Here is a 10,290-nt window from a genome sequence, read left to right on the forward strand (position 1 = left end):
TACAAATACAATTATCTGACAAGCACACAATCAGGCAGCTTTCTGTAAATCTCTCGGACCACGGCACAGTAAGAGTAGTCTTCAGCATGTAATTGAATCCTCTATTGTAATTTGCCAGGTTTTAATCAAGGCACATAATTGCTGCTTATAACTCTGCATTAGCGCTCATAGCCTAAATTATGATTGCACAAGAAAATGATGATTATTTGCCTTGGGCTTACCTCTCACTGCTCGGTTCATCAGAGCTACTCGATAGATGCGAGACAACGGCTCTCACACCATTTTGGGCCATTTTCTACCTTGTTCTACAGGTTTCCACTTTCTGAACAAATGCGCCACAGCAGCATCGCGCAGCGCGAGGATAGCGGTGGATGAATGTGGCAATCAGTGCTTGGCGAATACGAAAGAGTCATAGAGGCTGATTGCACGGTGGGGATCTGCGAAGCGGAGCTCTTCAGAATCTCTCCATGCTTCGAATAACAAGCTCCATCGCCCACAGTGTGAAACAACAGACTGCTAATTGGAATCAGCACGGCTCTCCCTTAGCTTATTCGAACATCTTCTGGCTGCCTGTTTATGCTGTTATAGGTAAGGTGTGGGGGTGTACAGCTGTTTTTGGTGGATGACGCAGATTCCTGCAGTGGCACATTTATTCATGATGCATGATTTTGGATCCCTCATTGAACTAATAAGGATAGCCCAGAGAATCTACTCTGTTTTATTGTGGACTGCCTCGATTCTGTTCTCATCATTTTTTTGTAGGATTTTCCACAACGTTGCAGTTTCCATCCATCCGTTTTTTTTCTTTAAACAATTTGAAGTGCCATTAATACTTTAAAAGAATAAATACATACACCCCTTCCACAGCGTTCTTAAAGGCACTCAAAGATGCTTGACAATTGCACACATTGTTCATTCGCGACACATTCACACCCGCGTGTGCCAAGGGTCTATTTCAATTGGGCTTTACACGATCAAGAGGTTTGGGGCCGACCGTCGATCAGCGAGTTTAAAAAAACGATAACCGATCACCGAGCTGGAGCAATGTGTCTATTTAAATGACTTGTTCATTTACTTAATTGCTCAAAAAATCACATTTACAATAACTATATCTTTGTTTATCTATATATGCCAGTGAGGCATAGTGACAGACAGAACAATTAAATGCTCTAAGTACGTACAGTAATTACTGTGTATGTATTTTTGGTGACATTTTTGTTTGTTGGTGTGCCGTGAGATTTTTCAATTGTAAAATATGTGCCTTGTCTCCATAAAGGTTGGAAATCACTGCTCGTCTGGTCGCGTATTCTCATCGGTCAGGTCAAACCAACATTACAACATGACAGAAATAATGGGTGCTAACTTACTGTAATTCAATTACTTTATTGTAATTACATTACTTCACACACTCCGGAACTTTAGATTCGACAGAAGGCCGGCATGTTTATGTACAACCGTTAGGTCTAGCACTAGCTTGCTAGGCTACATAACGTTTTGTTGCCCGCTCGCGATCCGTATCGTATTAAAAGTAAGTGAACATACCTCAAGCAATCCTTGAATTAAAGTCGCACCGGTGACCACCAACACATGTTTTTCCCCATTTTGTTCTTACAATACACACGACGCGATCGATTTTTGTTGTCGTGGCCGTGGTAACGAGTGTATCCGGTCGCGTTTGAGTCGACAAGATAAAGACCGGTGATCGTAAAAAACGGGATGCGGTGGTATCGGAATACAAGATTTAATTGCAGTAGTCTGACATAGTGCAATCGTGAAAGACCAAACTTGTCTTGTAGTCTGATCCAAGCATTACGTGTTGTCTGTCCCACACCACCGACGTTTTTGTTTTTGGTTTTTTTGAATCACTTTATTGGCGGTCAGATATTTACTGTGCTATGTCAAAAGCCACGCGACAAGGCTAAAATAAACTAGCTTTTGGATTCAAATATACCGTACACGATGGTGACGCGGAGTAAATGTCTTTTGCGGAGCCGAACAATGATGTCATTGATTGGATCGGCGAATTATGACATGAAGCCGATCAGCATAAAATGCAAATTAACGGCGGATACCGATCAGGCCGATAAGATCGGTGTAAAGTCTCATTTAAATAGGGTATTTCTATATCGTAGATTACACTTATTGCGGGGAAGGTCTGGAACATAACCCCGGCGATGGAGGGAGATTAGTGTATTTGAAAACTCTTGATTCGTAACAAATGTAGCATGTGAGCGCTTACCACAGTTTAGAATGTGTGACTGCAGGCGTTTTTGCAAAGACACAGGGACGCTCGCTCACATGACAGGCAAATAGCCAAGTAGGAAGACAGTGTGGTTCCTAACAATCGTAGACCATTCCTCTATTACGTTAGCTCTCTACTACTACTAGTAGTAGAGCATTACCACTACTTGTAAATGAAGCTACTTCTAGGATGACGAAATTAAATGATGTTTGTTTGGCCAACCGACAAGTGGTCCTGATCTGATGATGTCCAAGATATATTTTGTATTCATGCATTTACCAAGGACAGTTCCTTTATAAATTACGTATTAAATTATGTAATACAGCAAAGGCTAATGTCATATTAGGTCATATTAGAAGAGCAAAGATCATGATAACTTTGGAACATGCATGACTTAAATGAATTTGTTTGTGATAAACTCCGACTGTCATTGTGGCAATGATCCATATACAGTACAATGCAACAAAAAAAAAAAACAATTGTTTTTTCAATGAGTGAAATGGGTAACGGGAGATTATTGGTTTTGCCTCTGGAGCATTGCGAAAATTGTCATATTGTCCGATGAGTCCCGACTGATGCTGTTCCAGAGGACGGCCACAGCAGTACGACCGAGCCTGCGATTAGACCGCCAGCGTCCTCAGCTCACTTTTTGTCTGTCTGATCGACGCTTGCATTGTGTGTGTATGTGAAGTGTTGCCATTGTCTTGTTGTGGCTCACACAGCTGAGCGTTAGACAGGTGGCATGGGCTCAGTTCCCAGTTCACGCCCCGTTCCTCGTCACCCAGACGAGAGTGCTGCTGGATGGATGGATGGATGTTGCATGGGAATACACAGACAGTTGACAGACTGATGTTTACGTTATGTGTGCAGGGACATGGATCTGCAAATGTTTACATAATGCATGTACGGTAGGCAGTATGAATGGACAGACAGATTCTGTTTCAGTAGTGTTTATGAGAGCTTTTCAATAGTGAGCTTTCGAGTACATACATGGTGTGTTTTGTTGTTGTTGTTTAATTCATTCAAATTTGGCAGGCTTTAAGACATTTTTTGGGCATCTTTAGTTGGTTCATGGCTCTATACCTACAGTATGTGCCAAATGTTTCATATTTGTTTAATTTAAGTGCAATTGAGTCTGATTTATTGATATTTTTTTGTCATTTCAGATATTTTATTTATTGTTCTACATTGCAATACTCGATAATATGAGTATATCAGTGGCATAAAAAAAACCTGACCCTTACATCGTTGCCACTGTGGCAGGCTGAAACATAATACATTGAGAGAGAGCAATGGATAATACAAAAATATTGTACAAATAACAATCTGTAATATAGAAGGACCGCAAAGCAACAAGCGTCATATAGCGGAGGATTACTATATCTGTACTACGTGATGATAAGTTGCAGCGACTCATTTTTCCTGGGCTGGGACTCATTTGTCTCAGTGTAAAATGATCGATGATACTGTATATCTTAATATAAAATATGCATTTAAATGTTAAATACAGTATATGCCTAAATCTTCAATGTAAATTTAATTCTAAATGTTCTATACAGTATATATTAAATACATCTATAATATACAATATTATTATTCATTAATATTATACTTGATATATCTTAAATACATATAGAAATCTTGAATATTCATGCAAATGTTAAATCCAAATGTCTCAAGTGGAACTAACAATTGAGCCAATATGCAAATCCAAACTGGAGATAACCAGACGAGCCAAAATCAAATCTCAAGGTCTGTCTGTTTGTCGTGTCAACTAAGGTATATAAAAAAAATAATAATAAAAAAAAAAGACATCTCATCCAGGGAAATGGACTCTTGGACATAGATTATAGTGATAAGAACTACCTGAAACCTTATTTGACCAGTACGGTACTTTGAGTTTTTACTGTTACTTTCAGGAATTAGAGTTTGATGAAGAGACCTCCTGTCGATGTCTTCGTCACTGCGGACAAATGTGATATTAGCTTCGTCGATATGTTCCGCTAATGCCTCACATAACATAACAGATCAGTCAAAAAGAGGCCCCTGGCTGGCTGGCTCAAGTGCCGACAAGTCAGAAGTCTCTCATCCTTTATGAAAGTCACACTAAAAAGTTCTTGTCGAATAAAACTTTTTCATTTGTCTTTGTTATTACAGATAGTTGACATTCTGACCTTAAGCTTTTATTTTGGTATTCATTTGGTCCTTTATATTTTGGTTATCAGCAGTTTGAATTTGCATATTAGCTAAGTATAGCATATACTTCCACCTGAAACATATCGATTTTTACATTTCTATCTAAATGTGTACCTAAGATTCCTATATACACTGGTCACTGCTGATCAGAGACATGCAAAAACCAAAGGCATGAAAAAGGTGACCAAAAAAAAGAAAACATTGTCGGAGGGGTCTCCAGGAAAATATTATAAGTACAATATTTTTCTGTTTTTATTGTCCATTGGTGAACGACACTTAAGCGTCACTAGCACCTAAATGGGATTGGCGCAAACCCCGCCCAATGCGGAAGAGTTTTGGCAGAATATTCTATGGACTGACGAGAAAAAGAACATCATAACAACAGTCAAACATGGCGGGTGGGGCTTTTTTGCTCCCTCAGGACCTGGACAACTTACTGTGTCCGATAGAACCGTGAATTCTGCTCTTTACCAGAAAATCCTGCTAAAGAAAATGTTCGGCCATCAAACTGAAGCACACTTGAGTTCTGCAGCAGCACAACGATCCAACTTCTGAATGGCTTAAAAAAAAATAAAGTGCAACCAAGCAGGAGAAAAACACGCCTTGTAAATTTGATACATCACAGAGAAGACTCTCGTCAACAAGCCGGATACGAAATGAACGGATACAAATATTGCAAAGTATGTGAAATCAGGCTTCAAAATGGTCAAGGATTGAGACGTTCTTGGAGTTTGCAGACGCTGTGGGTGTGTCGCTGACACCTCTGAAAATCCCGCCACTCCTGTTAATCGAATACACGTTCCACCGTCCTCCTCTCATGGCTCCTTTCCAGTAACGGAGGTATCACACGCTGCAGCCTCTGAGCCGGCATAACGACCATAAACCGCGTCGACAGGACAATATTTCCTCCATTAATATTTCACGGACAACGCGCTTTTGTGGCTGTCGAATGGTGCTCCACCAGCGGCCAAAGCAGCACGACGCTCTACGGTCCCCCTGAACGATTGTTTTACGCCGTTGTGCTGGACCTCCAGCAGCTTCTCCAACCTCGTCCGTTTCGACGCTGCCTCGCGACACAACGTCCGTGGGTGCCACACGGCGAGACATGTTCGCCCAAATAACACAAATCACATGACACTTCAGGGAAGATGAATTTCTTCCAGTTGTGGACATATGAAACTATGGCCACTGGTAGAACAGGGTGAAGTTATTTAGGAACAAGGAAGTGGCAATCAGAGGTGGCCAGAGGAGCCAATAAATTACTCGAGTAAGAGTAAAAAAAAAATGGTGAGTAACTTCTGATTATTTCATCAGAGCATGAACATCATCCATTTTCTGTACCGCTTCTCGTCACTCGGATCGCGGACGTGCTGCAGCCTATCCCACAGCTATCTTCGGGCGAGAGGAGGGCTACACCCAGAACTGGTCGCCAAACAATCACAAGGCACATATAAACAAACAACTATTCACACTCACACTCACACTCACATTCGCATTCGCATTTCAATCAACCGACCACGCATGTTTTGGGGATTTGGGAAGAAACCGGAGTACCCGGAGAAAACCCACGCAGACGTGGGGAGAACATGCAAACTCCACGCAGGCGGGGCCGGGATTTGAACCCCGGTCCTCAGAACTGTGAGACAGATGTGCTAACCAGTCAACCGCCGTGCCGCCGAATGAACATCAATCAAATCATAATAACAAAATAAAATGTGAACGTGCAGATTCTGATATTGCTGCGTGTGCGCGCGCGTCGCATTACTCGTCACTTTAAACCGCATCCACTCCTTGAAGTCTCAGTGCCCTTTGCACAATGGTCATTGCACCGGACTATTGCGATATTAGCCATTCGAACTGAGGACTCTGCATCTTTTTGCACAATTGTTGTTTGTTGTTGTTTTTTGTCAATGTCTTTATGTCTCCAAAGTGTTCTGTAAATTGACTGTCTGTTGTACTAGAGCGGCTCCAACTACCGGAGACAAATTCCTTGTGTGTTTTGGACATACTTGGCAAATAAAGATGATTCTGATTCTGATTCTGATTCTGATTATCACGTACCCCATGAGATGCATGTTTTACAGTTAGTAAACTAGGCTAATACACAGAGCCAAAACAACAACTAAAATCGCATGTTTTCTCAAGTTAGCAGTGGGCTGAAATGTCCACGTTTGGGCAGACAGTCCCAGAGAAATCGTACAACACATGAAAGCTATTACTTTTTCTCATCTAAATGTAATCACGAGTCGCGCGCCGTGGCCTTTACTGGTAACGACGACCTTCCCGACACGGTCGCCGCATAGGCACATTATTAGCTAGCGCTAATACCTATACCTGGGAAGACAAATAGAAGATGTTGTGTGCGGTCATGTGACTTCCTTCCGTCGTTTGATTGGCGAACTGGACTTAACGTCACTAGCGTTTAAAATGGAGCAGAGGAAACCTACTTCCACAAGTACAATTTATCCAAAATGCTACTTGAGTAAATGTAGCGGAGTAAACCCCAATTGGTGGGCAACTGTGGCTGAGGACCAGAGGTGGGTAGAGTAGCCAAGTACTGTACTCCAGTAAGAGTACTGTTACTTTAGAATAATATGACTCAAGTAAAAAGTAAAACGTAGTCATTTACTCAAGTAAATATTTACTTGAGTAAGAGTAAGAAAGTACTCAATGAAAAAACTACTCATTGTAAAGAGTAACTTGTGAGTAACCTGATTTTTTTTTGGAAATCAGAGCATGAACATCAAATACAATGAAAAATTAATAGTAATATGTGGGAGTCGACACACACATTTTGAACTGCCCAAAAACCAACAACGCATGCATGCATTGGGTCCTACAGAAACATTCTTTGCTTTATTCGCTTAAATGACTTCGTGAAGAAGCTGTTTGCTGAACAGACTTAGTGATTGTGTGTGCGTGTGCGACACCATATGGATAATGCTAATTGTGTCATATCCACTGCCAAAACAACAATAGAAACCCCTGCAACTTACCACAAGGTATTTTCTCAAGTTAGAAGTGAGCTGAAATATCCAGGTTTGGGCAGTCACAATTTAAGAGCTGCATGATAAAGCTATTGTATTTTGGAGTCTGTAAAATAAACTGTCGCACGGCAGTTTTTTCCCCCAAAATGAGTCATTTTGATTGGCTCGCAAAGGCTACGTGGGGGGTCACGTGACTGCCTCGTGTCGTCTGATTGGTGAATGGGATACAAATGACGGACACGTAAGAATGAATAAATAAAAGTAGCGAACGGCATGTCGATCATTGTAACGGAGTAAAAGTATCGATCCTTCTTCACATAAAGACTCAAGTAAAAGTAAAAAGTACGGTGCATTTAAAGTACTCTGACAAGTACAGTTTATGGAAAATTTTGCTTGAGTAAATGTAATGGAGTCAATGTTACTACCCACCTGTGCTGACGACCGGCCGTAACGCTGCAAGGTGAAAAAGAGTTTCAAGCCGTATCGCAACAATTTAGGACTATATTGTTCTCAGTCTGTGCACGTTTTCGGGAACTTATTTTCAAACATTTCATGTATTTCGAAACAAAAACCCAAAACGAGCTTGGCTGCACTTCAAAAAGAACGTTAATGCTTGAAAACCCTCCAGTGTTTCCGAATTCTGCAACGACAAGTGGGCCAAAAAGTATCTCCGCAGAGCTGTGAACGACCGATTGGCAGTTATAGAAAGCACATGATTCAGTTCATGTCGCTTTAGGTGGCGCAACCAGTTCTTAGGTTTAGGAGGCAAACAGGGCCATGTAGCCTTAAATATTTGTTTCCCTTAATAAATAGAATTAAGCACTTGTAAAATGCGTTTTAGGCTTGCTTGGGTTATCTTTGTCTGTTATTTGCATTTGTTTGATGATCTTAAACATTAAAGCGGGGAAACTGTGAAAGAAATAATATGTGCAAAAAAATATCTATATTTTCTCCTGGTATTCCAGCGTCAAGAACATGCGAGGTTCACTGAAAATACTTCATTGCCCATGGTTGCGAATGTGACTGTGTATGGTTGTCTGTCTCTAAGTGCCCTGTGACTGACTAGTGACCAGTCCAGCCTGTCCAAAGTCAGCTGGGATCAATTCTAGCTCACCCACTTTTTAGCTTAAAAATGAGGGTGTTGCAGTCTTCCACACCCTTTTTTCATTTTCTTTTTGTTTGTTTGTTTGTTTTGGAGAAGCTGACACTGGATCAATACACTTGTAACTGTTATTCCTTAAAATAGGGTTTTTTTTTGTTTTTTTTTTAAATAATTTTTATTTGCTGTATTTACAGAGGGGAATTAGCTCTGTTGTCAGTGAATCTCATTACTCGTGTGTAAACTTGACAACACATTTGCACACAGTCCACGTCTTCGCTGGCATGGTTTCATAACGTGTCAGGCTCCCATTCCACATTCTTCCTCTTCCATGAGCTCCAGTGGGTTGAAAGCAGCAGCGAATGTTTTCATGTGTGTTGCTCAGCCTGAACTATTTGCATGTGAAACAGCAGTTTGAAGAAGACACTGTCCCTGTGCTGCAATCATAAACTTATCATAAATTCTCTTCTCCTCATAGCACAGTGTAAATGCACAGTTATGTGCGTTTACATCATGGTTCTATGTGTGCAGGTCATACAAAAAAAGTACTTGGTACATTATATTATGTGATGCTTACACTGTTTTTCACTGCTCAATTATTTAAATGGTGTATGTCAAATATATGTCAAACTCAGGCCCGGGGGCCAAATTTGGCCCACGATATCATTATATTTGGCCCGCAATACCATATTAAATGCGTATTAGAGCTGGCCCGCCACTATATAGCACGTGCGCCACCAATATTACAAATCCCAGAATGCTTTGCTAGTGTGTTGGCCCATCAGTGTCGACAGGCAAGCGCCCCTTCCCTTTCTGTTGCAGTCGTTAGCAACTACACTACCAGTCTCCGATTCCCCTTCCCGAAAATGGCCAAACGAAAGATGGAAAACAACAGGAAAACAGGTGGGAGGCAGATTATCTGTTCACTAAAGTAAAAGACAGACCTGTTTGTCGTGTGCGGAGCAACGTGGCTGTAGCAAAAAATATAACATAATTGAATGAATGATTGTTTTTTTTAATGCCCGTTATAACCTCCTTGGCAGGGACTGTTAATAGTTTGAGGTTTGGATTTTTATTGAAGGACATTCTTATTTTTGGGGGTTGTTTTGTTGTTGTCCTTTGAAAAAAGATTGACATCAAAACGAAAGGTAGTTGGAGATAGATAAATAGAAGATAGAGAAACAGAAGAATTTGTGTTATCTATTTAAATACAAAACAACAAACAAATACCACTGATGTCTTTTCTCGCAAATTGGATTTCTCGTGTTTAGAATATTCAAGTTTTTTGTATTCAAGATTAAGTGTTTAAGCAAAATTTAAGTTTGTTGTCATATGATAAACCTTAATGCTACATTTCTGCAGAAAAGGCAAAAAGTGCACATCGCAGTGATTTTCCATTAAATATCGAGTTTGGCCCGCAACGTTGTCCCAATTTGTAATTTTGCCCCACCGTCAATTAGAGTTTGACACCCCAGGTATAAGGGGCACATTTCTATGCTCATCTATAAACATTTGTACCCTAAGTGTACTGTACTTAAAAGTGCTTTCTTAAAAGAATGTCATCCCATTCGGCCATTCTGACAAAAAGGATTTTGTGTGCTCAGTGGTGGGTAGTAATTCACTTTGTTTTTACATTACTTCTTAATTTTGGGGATAAATTGTACTAGGGATGGGTCAAAATTGTCAAAATGTATTCTTAATATTTGTGTATTTACTTCTTACTGAATTGATATCAGAGAATTGAAATCAATATCGAATCAAATCGA

The sequence above is a fragment of the Phyllopteryx taeniolatus genome, chromosome 13 (genome assembly GCF_024500385.1).
Source record: "Phyllopteryx taeniolatus isolate TA_2022b chromosome 13, UOR_Ptae_1.2, whole genome shotgun sequence".
NCBI classification, from domain to species: Eukaryota; Metazoa; Chordata; class Actinopteri; order Syngnathiformes; family Syngnathidae; genus Phyllopteryx; species Phyllopteryx taeniolatus.